Consider the following 25,154-nt stretch of genomic DNA (forward strand, 5'->3'; position numbering starts at 1 on the left):
AAAGTGGTTTACATAGAAAAAAGAATAAGGCCACCTTTTGACATAATAGCAAACCTACAGTTTGCTTCAATTCCACTACACTACTACTACTACTACTACAATGAATATTTATATACTGCTTTTCAACAAAAGTTCCCAAAGTGGTTTACATAGACATAAAGACATAAATAAAACGGGTCCCTGCCCACAAAGGGTTCACAATCTAAAAAAGAAACATAAAATAGACACCAGCAACAGCCACTGGAGGGATGCTGTTCTGGGATGGATAGGGCCAATTGCTCTCACCCTGCTAAATAAAAAGAAGCACTATTTTTAGAAGGTGCTTTCTTTCAGTTAGCTTTTCCCCCACCATGCTCCCAGATGAGCCCAATCTGCAGTCTGAGAGACTTCAAGCATGGAGGAATTGGCTGCGTGGGCTTCCTCTTCTCATGAAGGAAAGCTGAGGCAGCCATTCAAGAAGAAGAGAGGGAGGAGCTCCCTACTCTTAACTCTGGTTTGTACAGCATGTACAAACTGGAGGACATGGTGGCAGAATTCAGACATCACAATGCCACTTTTGGGCCTGAGGTTTCAGCCGTGAAACTCAAAGGTTTCAGCTGAGAAACTCAAAGGAACCAAAGGTTGAAATACAAGTTTGGGGTCAAAAATTGACCCGTGGTTTGGTGACGAATCCATGCATTTGGACGACCACAATCTTGAAACTCTGGCACAGTTGCCTCCTTTTTGGCATTATGTCCAAAGGTCACCTAAGAATTAGATGGTTCCCTCCCTGTCCCCAGTGGACTCATAAAAGAAGCACAAGCTAGGATCCCAGCAATAACCACTGGAAGAATGCTGTGGTGGGGATGAATAGAGACTGTTTTTCTCTCCCTGTTAAATATATCAGAACCATTGCATGTATGGGTCTTCATTTTATGGTGCATCTCTCTCTTTCTATGATTATAAAATAATTATCAAAACATTCAGAACTAGTTTACCAACACCAATGTATAACTGGCACCTTGCTTAATTTCACTCATTTGGCTGAAAGAAAGGGGGCCCTAAATAAAACCCAGAATCCCTAACTTTAGCCAAGCCCCTGTAGCCTCTAGAAACAGTAGCTAAGAGGATCAGTGTGACGGAGTTCCAGTGCATCAACTTTTGGCACCAACTACCCTAATGACCACTAGGGGCATTGGGAATAGAGATAGTGAGTAAGGGTCTCCCTAGCTATTCTACCTGTCTCTACGCTATGACCCCTGATTAGACTCTTCAGGTATTTCCTATGCTGAGTCAGAACCCCTTCCAGATGGAAACATATCTCTCTCTTTCCCTACCTAGTCATTATGTAGTTCTTCAGATTAAGGATTAGGTCTTTCCTATCCAAAGGTGTACTTCACCAATAAATCTACTTAGTATTTATTCTACAAGAATCTCCATGTGTCTTCTCTAAATAGCTGCAACAACTAAACCCTGCAAACTATTTATTTATTATTTATTTAAAGTATTTGATTTCTATATCACCCTTCCAAAAATGGCTCAAGGCGGTTTACATTAACTCTGTAACTGGAGTGGGTAACTTCTTTAGTGCTCAGCTAATTAACGGTGGGATAAAAAATACAGCCCCCAACACAACCCCCAGCATATGTCCCTGAATATGGCACAACATTCAGGGACATATTTTAAGATGGTGCAGAGCTTCAGAGGAAAAGTGGGTTCCTTGAAAACCAACCCCTCTGGCGACTGCCAGTGCTGTGTTAGTTGAAACTATCAGTAGCACTGGTGCTTTCATGTAGCACTGACACTTCTGTTGTTTGGATGTCAGCCACAGAATGTATAGCTCCAAACAGTTAATATGGTTTTAACTGAGACTTTAGAGTTTAATTGGTCAAAGGTGTCACCAGACAGAAGAAAAAAAAATGTTTGTTTTGTTTTTTATAGCACAGCCTTGATTGTGGTAGTAATATGAGTAAGATCTTGGTATAAAGAAAATCTAAGGGCAGATTGCAAGGAAAACCCCATGTTTTCCTCCTTGAAGGCTTTCTCCTAAAATAAATATAGGAAAGACTCTGCAGGAGGAATAAGATGTTTAACCCTTTCCCATTCACTGGCCCACATGCTCCACAACATAATGTGGGTGGTTCAGAGTTGTCTCACTGTTGTGGGCTCCTGGCAGCTTGCCGGCAGTCTCACCCTTTTGTGCAAGAGTGCAAATACTTACAGAAGTGTGACTGTACTCCAGGAGCGCAACTTAGATTAGACTGTAGCACTCCTGGAGTATAGATGCATTATTTTAAGTATTCGCACTTGTGCACAAAAGCAAGGCCACTGGTGGGTTGTTAGGAGCCTGCAGCAGTATGGGCTGCTTGGAGCTGCCCATGTTATGCTGTGGAACATGTGGGCCCTGGATTTATTTTCCCTTGAAAGTGTCCCCGGCTGATTCTTTCCTCCATAAATGTGGTTTAAAATATGTTCTGACATTGCAGGGTTGATATGTGGTAGGAGTTGAACATATTACATTCCTTTTTAAAAATCAAAATAAAATTAGTATTAAATAAACTATAATGTATTCCATTAAGCAAAATTCAGCAATCATGCAAACACTAGGGAGATGAGTTAGCTTTGCCTTTAGTGTCCTTGTTGCTATGGTTATAGCTTTAACTACTGCTCTAAATTACTACTGTGCCACTTAAAATGTTCACTTTTCATTTGCTTTTATTAAAATATCAGAAGCAGTATCTGACTTTTTAATTGGTATTTAGAGGAAAGGTGAAATTTGTTTGCATTTTAAACATTACATCCATTTAATATGAAATCTATATTTAAATATGCTGTAAGTAAGCAAAGGTTCAAAACTTACATTAAAGGTTTTACGGTGGTTCAGTCTGGATACTACAAATGCTCACCCATCCTAACCATGTGGGAAAGCAGTGTGGATGTGCATGCCTCCCTTTTATTTGGGGTGCCATCCTGCCATTGCCTAATTTAAAAAAGCGGGGGTTGTTCATCTGAGCTGCCCTTGTATTTAATTCAGAGGAACCATCCCCTTATGCAGTGGCAGAATGAGATGCCAGATGGGGGAGATATCTGTGCCCACACACCTTCACCACATGATTAGGACATTTACTGGAGTATCATCCAGACTGTAGTTCACTGAAATTGTCATGTGTGATGACTAATATTTTGGTTCTAACAACTCTCAAGAATTTATTATGTTCATAGTCTTCTTGAAAACCTTGTTGGCTTACAGTACTGCACATATACAGTGTTTAAAAATGACTTTCACAGAATCACATCACATAGTAATTGGGTCCACTGTGATACATTCGCCATAGATATTTAAGGGGAAGCAAAAGAGGCAGAAGTCCACAAGGCCAATCAGAAAATTTCAGAAGGCCTAATCTAGCCAACTCTCTACTATTTTCACATTTACTCTAATCCCTGTTCTGTTCCCCTCAGTGTCCCACACTGCCTTCTTGTATGCATTTCCCTTTATTCCCCCACAGTTGTACTGGGCTCCCAATTGTATGGAGGGTCTATGTGCATACTGAGGGTGTGTGTGTGTGTGTGTGTGTGTGTGTGTGTGTGTGTGTGTGTGCATGCATGCACAGAAACTCAATTCTCACCTTCATTTCAATGTATAAACACCAGGGCAGGGCCAGACAGCATGAACAGTTGAGACTGGGGGCCAGTCAGAGCAACGTTTCTCCTTCCACACACAAAGAATGTGTGGAGCATTTGTGAGAATAGAAATTCAAAGTTTCATTATTTACTAAACCTGTATCTGACAGTGTACTGGACTCTGCATATTTATCATCCATAAATAGGAACATGATAGTGCTCATATGGAGCAATGCTCATATAAGCACTGTTAACTAAATTTACTAGTAACAGGAGTAGAAGTGTGCACAAAATAGATTTTGCATTTCATTTTGAGCTTAAAAAAATGCAGTCTTTGAACTGATTTGTTGAAACACACAAAATATTTTGAATGTTTTGGCCATAGAGAACAATGGGAAACTCAAAACACCCCATTGTTCCCCATGGGTATCTCCTAGGGACACCAAAGTGCATTGGGTGGTAGGTTGGGTGCTACCTACTTCCCAACCCACAAAAGAAATGGGCAAGCAGGAGATTTTAAACACATTTTAACCACTCCCCACTGCCGCATCCAGCTGTTACAGGGGGCAGAATTGTGTGTCCAGCCCTTGAGACAGGCATGGGGGCCACCATTTTGGCTCCCTCGGCATGTGACACATGCCAGTCAATGGCAGCAGGGGAGCAGCTGTATTAGCAGCCGGCTCATTTCTGTTTGTTCTCAGTTGCTCTGGGGGCAAATCAGCCATCCCTCCCACCCCAGTTCAGTGAGAGTTGTCTAGTCGCCTTTTGGGGCCAAGCAAGAATTTTTTGAGTCATACCTTTTTGGCTCTGGTGTGGCCTTTTCCCGCCTACTTCTCACTGACTCTGTTAGGTTGTCATTGTTTCATGTTTGGTCACTTTGCAGGTGAGTGCGGGTTAGGGTAGGTTGTCTAAGTTCAGTGTCTGACTGGAGGACCATTTAAGGTAAGCGGGGAAACCAAGGAAGAGCCCTTGCAGGTTTTGTGGCCCTTGGGCTGGGATCTGCCCCTACTCAGAGACTGGCTGGTGCCCACCACTCAAAGTTTTGTGGTCTGGGTGGAGTGGGGGCTGATGGGCCTCCCCTCAGCATGAGTTAAAGCCTCGTGGTTGTGATGATGTCCAAACTTGGCACCGCGCTGAATCAACACCCAGTCCTTCGCCCTGTGGTGGGCAGTCCTCCTTATGAGGCTGACTCACAGAGGGGGTACCACTGCTCTAATTGTAAATACCTCATTGCAGTTTATTGTAATTTATTGATAAAAGTGGCCATAATTTGTCTAATCACACATGTTGTCTTGTGTTATTGGGCCTGGGTGTGCAATAATCTTTCCCCCAAACCCCCATAGGATCCTATGAGGAAAGGTTAAGAAAAAATGAAAAATCTCCACTTGCCCATTTCTTTTGTGGGTTGGATGTCACATGTCATGCCCTAAAACACAACCAACTTTGGTGTCCATAGGAGCTACCCATGGGGAACAATGGGGCATTTGAGTTCCCCATTGTTCTCTATTGCCAGAACAAGAAAGTACAAATTTGTCAGAACAAGCAAGTACAATTTGAAACCTTGCCTTGAAAAACACTGCAAGCACACGTTAAAAGGGAACACAGGACACAAATTTAAAAAATATGTCTTGACACAAAACTCACATTTCAAGGACCATCCAAAAATGCCCCAAAAGGAATCACTGACCCAGAATCCACTGCCAGCCACAGTGCCTGCACTGCAGTAACATCTTTGGCACAACTTGCTATCTCATATACAATTATGACTCTTTAATTCAACATTGCAACAGCTGTCACAGCATAGCAGCACCCTTAGCATCAGCAAGAATGGTCAAGTCAACTACAGCAATGTCTTTAGCCACATTTTTACTGAGTACACCTTGCAATGCTGATTGCAGAGCAGACCAGAGCAGTGAGTGAAGTACAAGTTAGTCTCAAGGCCAGACATGGAGCTCATTTCACAGCAATCACCATGAAAATATTACACACAGAGAGAGAAAGAGCTGAGCTGCCAATGACTATTTCTCGCCAGAACACTACGAATATGAATATGGTGAATATTTATATATTGCTATTCAACAAAAGTTCCCAAAATAGTTTACACAGATATAAATAAACTAGCTTAATCCATGCAGAGCATCTGCAAGCTAGTACTTGATTGCTCCCCTCAACCCCCACCACAACCCCGTCACCTCAAGGTTCTCTCCTCCCTTACCTGAGCTGTGCTCCTGCTCCACCTCCTCCATCCCTTTGCTTCCATCCCCTCTCATCCCCTCACCCCTCTTGGTTGCTCCTCCATCCCATTGCTCCATCCCACTCAACCCTCTTAATCATGGCTGCAGCATTGCCAGTGCCAACTGGCCAAGCCACAGCTCTCTAACCCCAGAGACTTATCCACCCTCACCTGAGCCCCACTCCCGCTCCTCCCCACAGGAGTAGCAGCAGCAGTTGACCGAGCCCTTCCTTGCCACCTCTATGGCTGCTTATTCCCCTCAGGATGCTGACAGGCATGGGCCCATCCCTCGCCTCTTTGCCTCCCTCCGCCAATGGCCTCTGTAGCTCTGAGCAGTGGCAACGGTTGACTGGGCCCTTCCTCGCTGCTGCCACCATGGCCACCTGTTCCTCTCAGGCCACTGACAAGCCCAGGCCAAGGCCCATCCTTCTTCCTTCCTTCCTTCTTTCTCTCTTCCCCTCCCTTCTTTTTCTGTATCCTCCACTCACTCTTCCCCTCTGTCTTTCTTCCCCCTCCCTTATTTTCTTTCTTTCTGTCTCTCTCTCTTCCTTCCTGAGTTCATCTTGTTTCCTTATCTAATTTGCACAGTGGCAGCCTCCTTCTCCTTAAGGGGCTCTTTCCTCCCTCACAACCCTTCTCTTTACAGAACCCTGCCCACTATCTCTCTCTATATTCTTCTCCCTTCTGCAATCTTCCCACCAGTAACAGCTGCATTGCAACTGACCTTAACCATCACGGGCTCCTCTTCCCAATCTGCATATGGAATTCCCACTGTCCAGTCACCACAGTGCTCCTGCTCTGTTACTTCCAATTGGTAAAACACTGTATGGGTGGGGCTTGACATGCACCATGTGCCACCGAACACCTAAGCCTTGAATATATAGAGATAGATAAATAAAATGACTCCCTGTCACCAAAGGCACACAGTCTAAAAAGAACATAGAGTAGTCACCAACAACAGCCACTGGAGGGATGCTGTGCTAGGGGTGGATAGGGCCAGTCTCCATGCTAAATAAAGAGAATCACCACTTTTAAAAGGTGCCTCTTTGCTTAGTTAGCAGGGGACTACCTATCCCCTGCTATCTCACAAACAACAAACCACCACAACTCAGGCAGGCATCAAGGTTCTGCCATTGTCAATCTATCCAGCAAAATCAGATAGTTATAGCAGCAATAGAGCAGCAAGCATATTACACTTACTCAGTGCTGAGAAAACCACAAAATTAAACCTTCTTTCCTTCTATCCTGCCTGCTGCAGAGGGACAGGAGGACACAGCAGTCATGGTCTGATGAACCAACAGTCTGACAAGAAACAAAGCTTATACTCTTAAAATGAGAACAACTCTTTTTTCCTCTCTTCTTCTCCAGCGTACATCCCCACCTGCCTGCCTATGTCTGGATAACACAATGGCCTCGGATTGGTGCTTGGCCCCAGCTGACAGCCTGACACATCTGTGACACATCTGGGTTTGGGGTTGGTCAGGGCAGGATAAATTGTTAGTGATATTGCAGTGGATGGGGGTGATCATGAGCCACTCACCCTCCATGGCCCACTCTGGATAGCCTAGCAGGTGGAGGTTGTTCTTCAGGAACACCAGCCACTCCACCAAGTCAGCATCCAAGTGTGTGTGATGGGGTCAGAGGCATATCTAGGGAAAATAGCGCCTATGGCAAGCACTAAAATTGTGCCCCCTATCCAAACATCTGACACCCATCTTTCAGATAACTTTACCATCATATCAGCTCAAAAATACAAGTCAAGCTCATTAATCTTTTAATATTTCAAAAACTATTTAGCAGTGGACGTAGCCAGACCAAAAAATGCTGGAAAACTACAAATTTCAGGACACTGGGGCTCATGAAACACCCAAATACTATGTGGAGGTGAACTTGGAAAACTAAACAGAAGTGCCTGTCTAATTCTCTACTAGGCATTGTAGCATGACTATTACATAAATTTTAAAAATAAATGGAGAATTTGACTTTCACCAGATACTCTGAAAATAATTAAAGGATATGCCGAGTAAACTGTTTCACTGCTTGGCATATATCTTAGTATTTCAGAAAGACAGTTAAAATGAGAGAAAGAGAACAAGAAACTCCCAGTGGGCTTTCATACCAAGGATTTCACACTGTTTCAAAGACAAACTCACCATTAATAGCCATATTATTAAGACATCACATTTAACTCACTTATCACAAGTAGCAAAGTCAAAGCAAATGAATACAATCTTAGCTCATAAGCCTCAGCTCAGTATTCACAAGCCCTGATTCTCTGTACATAGTGCCAAACTGAATATGTGTACAGGGACTTAAATTTATTTATTTTTACCTGTAGCCCCTTGGGGAGGCTTCCTAAAGGCTGGGGGGGTGTCTCCACAACCCCCTCCCCCTCCCCCCGCTGGCCTCTAGGGCCTCAAGGGGACCATTTGAGCATGTGCGGTGGCCATTTTTTAAAAATGGCTGCTGAAAATAAAGTGGCTGCTGCACATGCTCAAATGGCCTCTGCGAGGCCTATCATGGTCTAGGGCCTCACAGAACATGCGCAGTGGCCATTTTGTTTTCAGCAGCCAATTTTTTTTAAAAAAATAATTTTTAAAAATGGCGCCCCCTCTAAGTGGCGCCTGGGGCACGTGCCCTGCCTGCCCTACCCTAGATACGCCCCTGGATGGGGTGTTGGTGGGGTACAAGATGGAGCAATGTGGTGACATCCCTGGCCATGGAGAACACCCTCTTGCTCTGAACACTGGTTGGCGGGAATGAGACAAACCATCTGGCAACTGTTGCCAAGTCTGGCCAGACTTGGTGATGCATTGCCTGAAACTGGATCAGCTCCATCTCCCAGCCTGTCACCAGCTCCTGCAGGTACTGCCAACCACACTGCTCAGCACTGCTGCACAGCTGGCTGGGCTCCTCCCCTACACCTGGCACGGCACCAAGGAACCCCTCTGTGAACCACTATGGAAGGTGGAATGCTGAGCTGGACTCTTTCCAGCTCACTGGCCTGCCAGGGAGACTGTGCTGCTGGGCCAGAAAGTGGCGGTGATGCTACTGCTAGGGGTGGACTGCACACTAGCAGTAGGAGCTCCAGCACCCTCATCAAGAACCCACCCTACAATAAAATAAAAACAACTGGCAGATGCTAATCTGAGGACTCAAATTTCAACACAGCCAAGAAGCAGCAACCACCACAGAAACAAAAAATGTGGGGGGACAGTGGGGATTGGGGATTAGAGAAATGGGCCAGAGAGAGGCCTCTCAGGCAAATGGGCCTGGGCCCCAGCCCAGAGCAGGGAAGGGGAGGGGGGGAGAGAGACACACATTCATTTGGTGGGGGGGGGGAATCCCACAGCAGAAGCACACACACACACACACACACACACACACACACACACACACACTCATACCAGGGGGGAGATTTAAAGTGGGGGGGATAGGTGGAAAGCAGAAAAACAGGCAGAAGGGAACAAACACAGCAAGTCTGCAGGCAGACTCTCGCAAGCAAAGTAGCAGCTAGAAGCTCACTCAGCTCAAGCCAAGGAGGACTGCAGCAAGAATGATTTTGCAAGGCCAGAGGCTTGCCTAAATAAAATTTGAAACTCCCTCCTTTTGGAGCCCCCACCTTTGCCCTCCCCCCTGGCCAGTAGGGTGCCATTTCTCAGGGAGTGGCACCACTGCAGAGCCTACCTGAGAGACAGACTCATCTGGCCAGCAAATGAAATCAAGCAACACAATTGACACAAAATGGAGGATAGCACCTAAAATGGAGGCTCGAGCCTTTGAACTGGTTCAAACCAAACCTGGCTCAATTGGTTCAAACTTGGACTGGCATTGCCAGAGCAATAGCTGGTTTGGTTCAAATTCGAACCTTAGAACCAAAACATTTCTAATTTGAACCAGTTTGTGTTTGAACCTGTTTGCACATCCCTACCCGAGGGTACAGACTGGAGTTGTGAAAAGAAAACCTTGGGTTTGCTGCCTCACAGAACTGGACTTTCCTCCATTAGGACATGCAGTTTTGGCAACCTCTGGACGCTTTAACTCTGGTTCCACATTACGTATGTATGAGGCCACTTAATGTGTCACTTGCAGTCTCAGACATGCTCTATGAATGGAGGAATAACAGTGTCAAAAGGAAGAATAACAGCTAAGTTTTCAAAGGAAACTTTTCCCCATATTCCAGGGAAGTGTATCTTGTAGACATATTGTGCTCCTAGCCAGAATATCTTCTGTACAAGTCATGCCCATAACCAAATAGGGGAAAACTGGATTGGATCCAGAGAAACACAAGTAGAAGGAAGATTATGGAAGGGGACTTTTCTGCCTCCTTTTTTTCCTCTCCATTGCACCCTCCCACACTTCCCAAAAACTCATCCCTAAGGGCTGTGGGCTTTTAGGATGGCATGTAGGGAGCTGCAGGGGAAAGGAGGAATCTGCCAAGATCAGGCAGGGCTGCCTTGTGTTAGTGAGGCACAAGGAGCCTCTGTCCAATTTCAGGGTGACTTCAGGAGTTTTTGGGGGTTACAGGGAAGGAGAGCATGGGGCAAGTCCCGTTCTTTAAACAGGCCACCAGTGGGACACTGGACCTATATTCTGTACACTGTCAATTAATCAGGAAGAGGAGGACAGCCCTGTATCACTCTTTTCTAACACTAAGAAAATATGTGATGACCAGCAACAAATATGTGATGGCCAGCAACTATATTCTGTACACTGTCCATTAATCAGGAAGAGGACAGCCCTGTATCACTCTTTTCTAGCACTAAGAAAATACTGTATGTGATGACCAACAACAACTCTATGCTTGCATGGTCTGGAATTCTCAAATTTGTTTTTTTAGGAAAGTGTTCTCATTTGCTCTATTATTATTTTTCTTCTTCCCCACCCCCAGCTTTTCTTCTTTCATTTTAAAACACACACACACACACACACACACACACACATCACAACCCAATGGAAAGAGCTGAGGCTAGTTGATTTTTCTTTCAGATGCACAGCCAGCAGAACTTATTCCTGCAGAAGGCTGATAAGTGCTTTTAAATTTTTTGACTGTGGTAGAAGTGGTGCCCTTTCCCCTTTAGCCTTGATAAGGGTTGGGATTTTACAAATGTTGCATCCATATTTTGTGTGATTAGATTGTCCTTGGGCAAGCACATCTAATAATTTGCTAGGCAGGTCAACCATCAGCCTTACATAGGAAATAAAAAGAACAAAAACAGCAAACATTCATAATTCATTGTGACCAGGCATTTTAAAGTGCTTTAAAGAGATCTGCGGGTGATGCAGGGTTACACTGTGGCATTTTTATTGGTTGGCTTTTTGTACAAGTCATTATTGCATGCTTTTAAAAAATAGATTAATTTTCCTCTGGTTTTGTGTGTAGAATTTGAAGTAACATCTTAGGCAAGGGTAAAAAGCAAAGAGTTTCTTCCTCTAGGGAAGCCGTCTGGAAGATAAGGCAATACTTGGGTAGGCAATAAAAATAATCAGGCCACAGATGCTGAATTCAGTTTAATGTTGACAACGCAAGATGCTTCAGTGCAAACCTGAAAGGGAAAATTCTGCATTGTAGTTCAGTAAACAAGTGTTACGGTACTCAGTTGTAAACCTGAAAAGACAGGTTTACATTGTTTAAAAAGGAATCTAATGCAATATAAATGTGTTTATGATTGCAACATTAACAACTATTCAGGGTTGGTGGCTCACAAGTTCTGCAGAGTTAGAAGTGCAGAACAGGAGCTATGTCGATTCAAGAGGCTGCTTCAGAGTTCAGCGAGATAGTTGCTGGACATCCAAATATGCATAGAGAAGAAAAAGAGAGTGATTTTCAATGTTCTCTCCTCCCTCTAAAACTTATATTTGTCTGCCAGGAATATGTCCCTGAGTTTTGTGTAAAAAGACCCAAAAGGAAGAAAGGTACCACTAAGTCCAGGAGGATGCCAGCATGGCTAACGGGTACCATCAAGGAAGCCATAAAAGGGAAGAAGACTTCCTTCTGAAATTGGAAGGCCAGTCCTAACAGAAACAGAAAGGAACACAAACTCTGGCAAAAGAAATGAAAGGCGATAATAAGGGAGGCAAAAAGAGAGTTTGAGGAACATTTAGCCAAAAGTATCAAGGGGAATAACAAAAACTTCTTTAAATACATCAGAAGCAGGAAACCTGCCAGGGAGGCAGTTGGACCATTAGACAATGAGGGAGTGAAAGGGATTATTAAGGAGGATATGGAGGTTGCAGAGAAGCTGAATGAGTTCTTTGCATCTGTCTTCACGGCAGAGGATACTGAGCATATACCTGCTCCTGAACTAGGCTTTTTAGGGATGGAGGCTAGAGAGCTGAGTCAGATAGAAGTGACAAGGGATGATGTTCTAAACTGTCTGGAAAAACTGAAAGCTAACAAATCACCAGGGCCGGATAATAATAATAATAATAATAATAATAATAATAATAATAATTTGATTTCTATACTGCCCTTCCAAAAATGGCTCAGGGCAGTTTACAAAGAGAAACAACAAACAAATAAGATGGCTCCCTGTCCCCAAAGGGCTCACATTCTAAAAAGAAACATAAGACACACACCAGCAACAGTCACTGGAAGTACTGTGCTGGGGGTGGATAGGGCCAGAGTCTCCAAGAGTCCTCAAAGAACTCAAATGTGAAATTGCCGACCTCCTTGCTAAAATATTTAACTTATCCCTGAAATTGGGCTCTGTACCAGAGGACTGGAGAGTAGCAAATGTAACACCGATTTCCAAAAAGGAATCCAGGGGCGATCTGGGAAATTACAGGCCAGTTAGCCTAACGTCCGTTCCAGGCAAATTGATGGAAAGCACCCTCAAGGATAAAATTGTAAAGCACCTAGAAGAACAGGCCCTGCTGGGAGTGAGCCAGCATGGCTTCCACAAAGGTAAATCTTGCCTCACCAACCTTTTGGACTTCTTTGAGTGTGTCAACGAGTGTGGGGATCAAGGTGATCCAGTTGACATAGTCTACCTCGACTTCCAAAAAGCTTTTGACAAAGTTTCTCATCAGAGACTCCTGAGGAAACTTAGCTGTCATGGGATAAAGGGACAAGTACATGTGTGGATTGCTAACTGGTTGAAAGACAGAAAACAGAGGGTAGGTATAAATGGAGAGTTTTCACAATGGAGGGAAGTAAGAAGTGGGGTCTCCCAGGGATCTGTACTGGGACTGGTGCTTTTTAATTTATTCATAAATGATCTAGAAGCAGGGGTAAGCAGCGATGTGGCCAAATCTGCAGATGATACCAAACTCTTCCAGGTAGTGAAATCCCAAACGGATTGTGAGCAGCTCCAAAAGGATCTCTCCAAACTGGGAGAGTGGGCGACAAAATGGCAAATGCGGTTCAATGTTAGCAAGTGTAAAGTGATGCACATTGGGACGAAAAACCCCAACTTCAAGTATATGCTGATGGGATCCGAGCTGTCGGTGACGGACCAGGAGAGGGATCTTGGGGTCGTGGTGGACAGCTCGTTGAAAGTGTTGACTCAATGTGCGGCAGCTGTGAAAAAGGCAAAATCCATGCTAGGGATCATTAGAAAGGGGATTGAAAATAAAACGGCTAACATTATAATGCCCTTATACAAAACTATGGTGTGACCACACTTGGAGTACTGCGTACAATTCTGGTCAACACATCTTAAAAAGGACATTGTTGAACTGGAGAAGGTACAGAAGAGGGCAACCAAGATGATCAGGGGCCTTGAGCACCTTTCTTATGAGGCAAGACTTCAACACCTGGGGCTTTTTAGTTTTAAAAAAAGACGACTGCGGGGAGACATGATAGAGGTCTATAAAATCATGCATGGTGTGGAGAAAGTGGAGAGAGAGAGATTCTTTTCCCTCTCACACAACACTAGAACCAGGGGTCACTCCATGAAATTGATTGCCAGGAGGACTAGGAACAACAAACGGAAGTACTTTTTCATACAACGCGTGATCCACTTGTGGAACTCTCTGCCACAGGACGTGGTGACAGCCAGCAACCTGGATGGCTTTAAGAGGGGTTTGGATGACTTCATGGAGGAGAGGTCTATCAATGGCTACTAGTCGGAGGGCTGTGGGCCACCTCCAGCATCAAGGGCAGGGTGCCTCTGAGTACCAGTTGCAGGGGAGTAATGGCAGGAGAGAGGCATGCCCTCAACTCCTGTCTGTGGCTTCCAGTGGCATCTGGTGGGCCACTGTGCGAAACAGGATGCTGGACTAGATGGGCCTTGGGCCTGATCCAGCAGGGCTGTTCTTATGTTCTTATGAACCTCTAGCATGTTTCTGGGTGGTGAGGGAATTCAGGACTTACTTGTGGGGCAGAAAATTCACTCTATGGTCAAACCATAAACCCCTATCTGCTCTATTTACTGCCCAGGGATCAAGTTGTGTGACCCCAAGAATAGTCAAATGGATCACCAGACATATGGATCTTGATTTCCAGGTGGAACATATTCCAGGTCTTTGGATTACAACTGCAGATTGTTTATCTCAACTTCCACTTCCAGGCCAAGAGGAGATCCCAGAAGAAGATGATGAAGGAATAGCGATTGTGCAAATAATTTCATCCACTCATGGAGGCGAGTCTCACAATCAGTGAGACCCACTTTGTCCGGGTTAGCGGGGAGAGCGGGCTAAGCCCGCTTTCCCCGCAGACAAGCTGGGCGGCAGCCCTGGGCAGCCAGATCGGCCGTGCCACACGACTGCTGGCTCCATGACGGAGCCGGCGGGGCCTGGGAGGATTGGGGGCGCGTGGCCCCAGAAGCTCCAGTATGCCCTGCATGAGTGTGCAGGGCATACTAGAGAGACCCCCGAGCCGGGAGGCTGCTTTTAAGCCTCCCGTTTGTGGGTCTCCTCATGAGTAGCCACAGAGCGGAGCTGCGCTGCAGCTACTTATGATCCAAAAAACCGGGTTTGTGGAGCGCTCGCTTCTCAAACCTGGTTAAAGGGGCGGGTTACTTGAGCGGGTTACCCACTCAGGAACCACAGGGCTTGCAGCTGAGCCCAGTGGTTCACACAATGAGACGAAATCTAGCTAGCGGAGGCTAGCCCGATTTCGTACCATCATGTGAATAGCCTCATGGAGCGATCACATCTCCGTAATGAAAAGTGGCCCTCAGTGCTGATCAATTTCATGGGATGACCCCTGGTTTTAGTGTTATGAGAGAGAGAGAGAGAGAGAGAGAGAGAGAGAGAGAGAGAGAGAGAGAGAGAGAGAGAGAGATTTCTCTCTATCCACTTTCTCCACACCATGCATGATTTTATAGACCTCTATCATGTCTCCCCGCAGTCGTCTTTTTTCTAAACTAAAAAGCCCCAGGTGTTGAAGTCTTGCCTCATAAGAAAGGGGCTCTAGGCACATCTTGGTTGCCCTCTTCTGCATCTTCTCCAGTTCCACAATGTCCTTCTTTAGGTATGGTGACCAGAATTGTACGCAGTACTCCAAGTGTGGCCACACCATAGTTTTGTATAAGGGCATTATAATATTAGCAGTTTTATTTTCAATCCCCTTCCTTATGATCCCTAAGATAGAATTGGTCTTTTTCACAACTGCCACACATTGAGTCGACACTTTCAATGAACCACCATGACCCCAAGATCCCTCTTCTGGTCAGTCACTGACAGCTCAGATTCCATCAGCAGATATGTGAAGTTGGGTTTTTTTTGCCCCAACACATATCACTTTACACCTGCCAACATAGAGCTGCATTTGCCATTTTGTCATCCACTCCCCCAGTTTGGAGAGATCATTTTGGAGCTCCTCACAATCTAATTTGGATGTCACTCCCCAAAATAGTTTGGTGTCATCTGCAAATTTGGCCACCTCGCTGAGAACTCGAGCTGAAACGGGGTGAGGGTGCACAAAACCAAACATGCCCAATACTGTTTGAGTCCGGTCTGGACTCAATCCGAACCAGGCAAGCTGGTTTTGTGCACACCCCTGTTCATTGCTAGATGGGCTGAGTCAGTGCTGGTGGGTCCTTTTGCACAAAGGCGAGAGCAAACTATATAAATTTTGGCATGTATTTAGGGGATGGTTGTATGTTTGCTTACTGTCTCAAAACTAAGGTGTCTGAGGTGTAAATGTTTGTTTGTTTGATTGATTGATTGATTGATTGATAAAAGCATATCATCCCTTATCTTTGTCAGCTACCTCATCAAACTTAACAAGGGAAGAAATGGCCATATTGGTGTTCGTCCTGTTGAGAATTCCAACTGCTATCTCTGGGCGGGAGCATCTTCTTCCAGAACAATCTGCTTTAGATGGGTCTATTCAGTCAGCTTACCTCCACAGAGGAGGGGCTGTCCACATCCTTTTGTGGTTTGTTGCCTCTTTAACCTGGAGGCACACTGCCAACTTTTGCCTGCACTAACAACCCACTCGTGCCAAGCTGTTTGAGCTGTGCAAGGTGAAAAGTTCACTGAGGCTGTTAGCCTGCGAGTTAAATCATAGAGGGGGGTGCTTTTCTACATGACCCCATAATAATGTTTCTGGCAACAACTTGCATAACCATGGGATAAAACACAACAATATTTCCTTGTACCATCCTCAAAGAATGGGTTAGTGGAAAGCACTGGCTTCTAGGGATGTGCGTTTTATTTTGGATACAAAATGTTTTGTGCACAAAACAGGCCATTTCAGCTGTTTTGTAGCCAAAACAAAACACCCAATGCTCAAAACAGAAAATTTTGTAGCTGAAACAAAACATCCCTGTTTCGGATACAAAACATCGAAACTCCATTTTGCAGTCAGGAAAAGTCTTTCTCCTTCAGTCTCCATTTTGAGTTTTGACATCTGTTCTAATTTCTGGCCCTTCCAGCCTGCAGATTGGCCAGTGAAAGCATGGGCTGATCTGCTGGCAATTGCCCCCTTATTCCCTTTAAGGAAATTTGAGGGTAAAATTTACCCTCATTGGCCAGTGGGGCGTGTGCATTTATGCTCATTGGCCAGTGGGGCAGTGTGCATTTCATTGTTGTTGTTTCACACTGTTGTGTGTAGATCAATTGCATTTCTGAGGGGGCGGGATGTGGATATGCATGACCTTTGGAAATCTGCCTGGTTCTTTGCAAAGCTCTGCTGTTGTTGATGTGTGATGTTGATGTTATTTGGGGCAGAAAGGGGGCTTTGGGGGCAGAAGAGTGGATCAGGTGGTAGTGCCCCTATGGGTGCCTACTGCCACCCAGATTCCAAAGGAATGTGGAAAAGGACTGATTTTTAAAGAATTTCTGAAGTTGACATGTCTTTGGGGCAGATTCAGGGCAGAAAGGGGGCCTGAGGGGCAAAACAGTGGGTTGGGTGGCAGGGCCCCAAGGGGTGCCTGCCACAACCCAGATTCCAAAAGAGTAGGGCAAAGGGCTGATTTCTTAGGAATTGTTGAAGTTTTCGCATCTTTAAGGTTTTTCCCCATAGGGAATAATGGAGGTTTCTGCAGACCCATAACTCCACCTGGGGGGCACTGGGGTGGCCAGGAGCAAGTGGTGGTGTAATGCACATAGAGTGCCAACCACCCACATGGGTTGCTAACCCATGGGGTACTGGGTTCTGTTGTTTCTGAGGTGTTCTGAGTGTAGATTCTCTGGTAGCATATGAGACTTTCTACAACAAACAATGAATCCACTCTCATATGCTATCAGAGAATGTACACTCAAAACATCTCATAAACCAGTACCCCATGGGTTAGCAACCCATGGGAGTGGTTGGCATCCTATGTGCTCTACACCACCACTCGCTCTGGGCCACCCTGGTGCCCCCCAAGTGAAGTTATGGGGCTGCTGAAATCTCCATCATTCCCTATGGGGAGGAACTTTAAAGATGCATAAACTCCATTAAATCTTTAAAAATCAGCCCTCTGCCCAATTCCTTTGAAATAATTCTGACAGCTTCCTTGCCCCCCTGGGCACTACCACCCACCCTGCTCTGCTCTGGGCCACCCCTTTCCCCCCAACATGAAGCTATACCTTTGCTGAAACCTCCATTATTCCCTATGGGAAAAAACCTTAAACTTCAAAAATTCACCAAAAACCAGCCCTTTGCTCATTTCCTCTGAAATGTGGGTCGTAGCTTCCACCCATTGGACACTACCATCCCCACCCACTAGTTTTGCCCGAGGGCCATTTTTTAAAATCCAAAATGTTTCGGATTCAGATTTTGCAATTTCGAACAAAGAACAAAATGGGGGTGTTTCGGATTCGGACCAAAAACAAAACAGAAAAACAAAACAAAACGCACAACCCTACTGGCGTCTACACAACAAGAAGCCGGGAAAGAGGCAATTCATGGAACTCTATTTGCTTATCAAACTACTCCTCATTCTACTACAGGAAAATCACTATTTGAACTGCTGAGAGGATGCAAAACTGCCACCAAACTTACCCAAGGCAACATCTGATAGGACTTTCCATGCCATCTCATCCTACAAATGCAGAGATGTGTGACTGGGTAAGGGAGAAGTGACAAAAATTATAAATTGCATGTGGATCGGAAATGGGGTGTGAAACAGTGAACGTTTCCAGTGGGGGACTTTGATTACGGTTGCTTTATAAAAGTGAGAAATGGCTGTTCTTGATATTCTGGACCAAAACAAATAATCAAAATATGAGGAGATCCTGTCCTATTGGATAATGGAAAGAAATGGAAGTTTGAGACTTTCCAGCATGCATACTATAAGACAAGAGAGAATGGAGTCTGATCTCAAGAGAGGAACTGGAGAGGAATTTGATCTTGCCTCCAGTTTTGACCTCAGAGATGAGGCTGATGCAAGTAATGGACAATCCTTGGTACCAGAAGGAAAATCACAAACAGTTCGTGCCAGAGACCCCAAGAATTAGGAGAAGTGAGTTGACTGGAGACCACCTCAAAGACTTCAAGACTGTCACAACATTTTAAATCAATTCAATTTTGGTTGTTATAAAGGGTTGTATTCTATCTAGTGATCTTTTACGGTTTGTGATCTTAGAAGTGTGTCACGGTGAGGATCCTGTAGGGAGTATAGGGAGTGGAGTCAGAAAGAAAAGGGAGAGCAGGAAGAAGGAAAAAAATTGAGTTGTTTCTGAATAAAATCTTAGTTACGATTACGTCATATTTATGAGGGAAGCAGCTATAAAATAGTACTCTAACAGTGAGCAACTCTAAGGCACCAAAAATAAAATATTTCCTTTTTCCCCTTTGCCTAAGATGTTACTTCAGATTCAGTGTTACTTCGGTGCTGCTGACACACTCAGACATGCATGCATGCCACTGCCATGGCCAAAGATGAGATGATGGACTGGTGCCCTGACCCATGTGTCAGGCTCTCAGCCAGGGCCAAGCACCAATCTGAGGCAATGGTGTTATCCAGACACAGGCAGGCAGAAAGGCAGGCAGGGAGGGATGTACATTGGAGAAGAAGAGATGAAAGAAGACTTCTTCTCATGGTAAGATTATGAGCTTTGTTTCTTTTCAGACCATTAGTCCATCAGGCCATGACTGCTCTGTCCTCCTAGGAATGTGCACAGAACCAGTTTTCCCAGTTTGAACTGGGCAGCTCAGGCTCAGGCTCAATTGAGCCGGGCCCAGTCTGGTCCAGCTGCTGAACCACCCAAGCTGGCTTGCGAGCCGGCTCGAGGGGTATACTTGTAAAGGGGAATCCAGCACGTATTCCCCTTTACAAGTACAGGGCTGTATTCTTTACCTAAAAAATAAGCTACCAGCATCAGGGGCTCTACCAACCCACTCACTGGCCTCCCAAGTGACAGGCTGGTCAGGCTGTGGCCCATTTGTAGTTTCTGCACATGCTGAGCCGCTAGTAGAATGACCTAGAGTGACTAGAGCACTGCAGAAGTCACTCTAATGGTGGCCGTGCACAGCCTGACCAGGCTGTCATTTGGGAGGCCAGAGGGGGGTTGGAGGAGCCCCCACTACTGCCACTGTTGCCACCATCATCCCCATCCCTGCTGGCTTGTTTTTTAAAGATAAAGAATAACCTTTTCCTCACACACACACCCCTTACTATGGAAAAGCCCTTTACTTGTAAAGGGGAATCCTTGCAAGATTCCAAGTATACCCCTTGAACCCCTCGAGCCATCTCTCAAGTCGGGGTTTCAAGCCGGGTTTGGCTCGACTCGGACTCGAACCGGCTTCCTTCTTCATGGGGCTGGTTGTTTTAAATGTGAGCCTTTAAGCCAAGCTAATTTGAACTCGAGCTTGGCTCTGTTCAAGTCGGCTTGCATACCCCTATGACCTTCTCTTTCTCTGTGGCAGGCAGAATGGAAGAAAGGAAGGTTTGATATTGTGGGTTTCTCAGCACTGAGTAAATATAATATGCTTGCTGTGCTATTGCTTGCTGTTAACTATCCGGTTTTTATGGATCTCAGGTTGACAAAGGCAGAACTTGGAACTTGGGTGCCTTCTGACATTCCTTAAGTTGTGGTTTAGTCCATTTGTGAGATGGTATTGTGGTAATACTATCAAAGTGGCTGCTCTCTGGGTAATATTTCTTGGTGACTGCTGTGATGGGCTCCATGTTTGGCCTTGAGATTAACTTGTGCTTTGCTCACTGCTCTGCTCTGTTCTGAAATCTACGTTTTGCATTGCAAGGTGTGTTCAATCAAAATGTGGCTGAAGACATTCTAGTTTGCTTTCTGGCTGCTAAAGAGGCAGCTGTGGCAGCTGTTGCAATGCAAGGAAGTAGGGAGTCATAATTATGTGTGAGAGAGCAACTTACTGCAGTGCAGTTATGGTGGCTGGCAGTGGAATTTGGGTCAGTGATTCTCCTTTGGCCATTTCTGGACTGTGTGTTTGGCAAAATATGGTGTTCTGTGTTGGGATGGACCGTCTGTTCTGCAGTGTTTTTCAAGGCAGGGTTGCAAAATTTGTGCACTCTGCTTGTTTTGGCCATAAGGAACAATAAGGAACTTGAATCACCCATTGTTCTTCATGGGTAGGTCCTAGGCTGGATCATAAGTTGGATGATTAAAAAAATTCTTTAACCTTTTCACCAGAACTCCCACAGGATCCTTTGTGGGTTTTGGGGAAAGGTTAAAAATTTGTTAAAATCCTCCCTCTTGTCCATTTCTTTTGAGTGTTGGGTGGTAGAGAGCACCCATCATGCCCTACCACTGAACCCACTTTGGTGTCCCTAGGATGTATCCGTGGGAAACAGTGGGGTGATTCAAGTGCCCCATTGTGGCCTATGACTGAATCACTTGAATAGATTTGAGTAGTGCAATGGCCACTGTTTCAATGAATCGGTTCAAGTATTTTGCTATTCAATTTGACCACAAATCAAATCACAAAATATGATTCATGACGTGCACATTTCTAAAGTGCTTTACCATGGTGTTGGGGGAATCCTTTTTGTGTTGTACTGATAAAAGATTCTGTCTTGCCATTACCACCAGTTTCTCCATTTTTTGATTATTTGAAAAACAATAAATGTTTGGGCAGAAGTTAATTGTTCCTGTTCAGACATTTGACACATTCTTCATTACTTTTAGTGCATGCAAGAGTTTCACCAAGGTACCAGTTATAATTAAGACTGATGAAATCATTAGACTTGCTGTAAACATTACGTTTATCTAAATAGAATTTGGCAATGTTTTAAAGGTCTTCTGTCAGGTTCATTCAATGTTTAATTATTTGTTGTTGATGCAGAATTCTAGTAAGATTGTTGTCATTTGTCATTACATTATATTGTAGGTACATGGACTAATTTTATTTTTATGGTTGGTGGTCTCAAGAAAGCTCTATTTAAATGTGTACTAGAGATAATAATATATCTTAAATGTTTTTTGTTTTAAATGCCTTTTGTAATAAGCAAGCTCTGCCTTTTCCTGATTCTTGATGCATGGCAAGAATAATGAAGATGCCACAAAATTACTGCATGCAGAGGGCTAAATAAACAATCTCAGCTTTCCTTTATAATCACATCAAATTAAATTCAGGCAGGAGCTAAAAAAGAACAAAAACTCTGCATCTTGGAGAAGCCCATGCCAAATGCCATGTTTGAAAAGCACACAAGAACATAAGTGATAGTTGTATTTCCTCATTTGCTTGAATGTTCAAATCTAAATATTTGAATTTTACCATGTATGAGATTTTCTTTGATTAGCTAATTAATCTGACAGTTTTAGATATAATGCTGTAAGACATGCTTTGGCTATCTGTTTCTTGCAAAGTTGCCCAATTCTATAAACATTTGTTGAAATGCTTTATTCATAACTAAATAGTTAATATTCTTTTAATAATGTACTTTTCTCAGAAAAGCCATGACACACTGCTGGTGGAACTGTATCCCCTTGGGGTGACTATTAAAAAAGAGATGAATCTGAAGAAAGATCACCACCTTTTCATTAGTGGTAGTGGCATTAAAGCAATAGTATGTTATCTATATAGCACTTTTCCATATATAAAATACATTTTGAAGCACAACAATGTTGTGAGTTATGATAGGTTGAATTTTTGAAGTAGTCCAAGGCTACTCAGTAAAGAGTTCCAAAGGTCCACATACTGAATTCAGTTGCTTCGGTTTTGTTTAGTGTATGTATGTACAACTTGTGCCTGTGTGCAAACAGAGCTCTGGAATATGCTAAGATATGCTAAGCTTTTTGCAAATACTTCTGATGTTTATTGCATGGGAGTCTCAAAAATGTGGGCATTTTCTCCCATACATTGTTACTTATGGCCATCCTAAAATAAATAGGAGACTCCAGGTGCCTACACTTCATAACGTCCACTTAGCTAGCTTCAGGGAACACTTCCTTTAATGAATGCACGTGAATAGGCTGCTTTCTTTATATAGGTGGGGGAGAGAGATAGATTACTTTTTCTGAATCACTGACAATATTTTGTCATAGCTCATCTCCATGTAATTGCTACATAATGACCCTTAAATGACAGAAGACAAGATCGCTATGTAACCATGTTCAGCCCTGTTGTGCCATTTAATCTCACTTCTCAATACTCCATTATATTTACCTTGGATATTAATATTTGCCGACTTTTTCTATCTTTGGGTTCAAGCCACTGTTGAAGTTCAAAGATTTGCTTTTGCCATTGTTTTATGAGCTGAAACAAGATTAACCAACACATATTTGTGTATTTAGAGGAATTGCCCTCAGAAATTAGATAGATCTCCCAGATTATCCTTTTGTGCTCGTAGTTGCTGACTGGGGGTGGGTTGGTGGGGAAGAGATAAAAGAATAAAATTGCATTTGCAGGGAGAGAAAACATCAAGCTGTATATCTTTAGCACCTGCTGTTTCTCTTGGCAGTGTTTGACACTGTTGACCAAGGAATTTTCCATAATTTAATTCAGTCTCTTCCATTCTGCTTTGAGTGTAATTTATCTTGATGTGCAGTAAGCTTGCATTCTCAGACAGCAGACACAGAAGGCCATGCTTTTCAATATTTGCCATTAGGTGGTATATTTTCTTCAATGTACGCTGGCATTCACAGCTAGGCAGATGACAGCCAAGTGCAATTAGCACCCCATACAATCAGCACAGTGCAGTCTCTAGCTCAAACAATAGCTTCCATAGTGTATAATTCTTAAGATGTTCTCAGAGCTTTTTGCTACAGAAAGATTCTTGCTGTCTCCAGTGAGTTACACCAATTCAGCCAAAGCATGTTCCCCAAAGACAGTCAGCTATGGCTTCCAGAAAAAATCAGCTCCCCAATCTTCTTTTGTGACATTGCATACATCTTCTTTTCATAGAACTCTAGTGAAATTGATGGCTGATGCTGAGGTGCCTCGGCTGATTACAAAGCCCTGTGATTCCACACAAACCCTTTTCTGTGAAATTGTCATCTTTTACTAGGGGTGTGCAGATCTGTTTTGTTTCAAACCATGTTTGACTTGAACCGGCCCAGTTTGATCAGTTCAAGTTCAAACCAGACTGACACCCAGAAAGAGGGGCTGGTCCGAGTTCAGAGAGTCAAGCTCGGTTTGAATTGAACCAGTTCAAATTGGTTTGCTATTTCGAACACGGCAGCCGCTGTTACTGAGCTCTGTTTACCAAATTTCTGCCAGCCTGATTGGTTTTTGGCCATGGCATTCTGATTGGCTAGCAATCTACTTTGTTCAGGTTGGTTTCAAGTCATTCAAATCTTTCTGTTGTCTGGAAAACTCTGCCCCCATTGGTCGAGGGGGAGGGACAAGGATTGCCTTCCTCATTGTAGCATCAGATTGGTACGACGCCCCTCATTTTATATTTTTTTTTTCTGCTTGGTTGTGTTAGCTTTGTAGTTTGGTTCTTTTAGGTTTAGAGTTTGGGAGAGTTTGTACTTTTGTTTTTCTGTGTGCTGCTGTGTTCTAAGTCCTGTTATTAACTGGTTTAAGGTTTAGTTTTAGATTGAGTAGTGGTTTTGTCGTTTTTGGTTGGTTTTTGTGCTTTGTGTGTTTTAGGTCCAATCTTTGGGGGGTTTTGTGCTTTTGGTAGTGCTTTGGTGTTTAGTTGGTTTCTTTTTAAATAGGGCCTAGTTTGGGGGAAGGGATGTCAAGGAGGGGGCAGGGCAAGGCTAGGAGCAGGATTTCAGGAAGAGGGAGGGGTGATGCTGGTTTGGGGTGAGGGCGGTGAGAATGGCATACTCCCCAAGTCCCCCTAAAGGCATTGCATGCAGGCTCACATTTCTCGTGACATCTGCTCTTGCAGCACAGCCACCTATGGCAGCTGAGGTGGAAATAGTAATGGGAAGCCCAGTCAGGGAAGAGGTTCTTCTTCCCTTGGTGGAAACGGAGGAGGTGGTGATGACTGCTAGCAATGCCAGATCCCCCCTTCCTCCCACTGATCCCCTTCTCAGTACCACCCCTGCCCAGTCTGAGACTGAGGAGGAGCAGGAGGAAGTCATTACTGCTGCCCCTAGACCTTCGCAGCCATGGACAATGGCGGGGGGCTGGTGGTGGCCAACCAGCAAGCCCAGTATTGCCTCCAGCACCCAAGCGGTCCAGAACCACTGGCAGCAATGTAAGGGACCCCTTTGAGGGCTGCCAAAGTGAACCTACACATGCTGTCTGTGTCCATGGCAGGGCACAGGACAACAGAGGAAAGGGCGCCAAGCAGCTAGAGAAATCATCAATATGGAGGAACATCGAACAGTGTCATCTGAGTGTTCTCACTAGGCTTAACTAGCAGTGGCAAGGGACGTGCTCCTGCCCCTGCTCTCAAGCAAGGTACATTGTCTGTCATGCAGTGGGTGCATCTGGTGGGCAAGTGGTTGGGTTGCCCAGAGGCACGTCTCATAACCCAGGCCATTGGGGAGATGGAAGACCAGCTGTTTAAGATGGTGGTGAACTCCAGCTTCTGCCGACCAGCATCCACATGACATCATTTCCAAATTG

This window comes from Hemicordylus capensis, chromosome 1 (genome assembly GCF_027244095.1).
Source record: "Hemicordylus capensis ecotype Gifberg chromosome 1, rHemCap1.1.pri, whole genome shotgun sequence".
NCBI classification, from domain to species: domain Eukaryota; kingdom Metazoa; phylum Chordata; class Lepidosauria; order Squamata; family Cordylidae; genus Hemicordylus; species Hemicordylus capensis.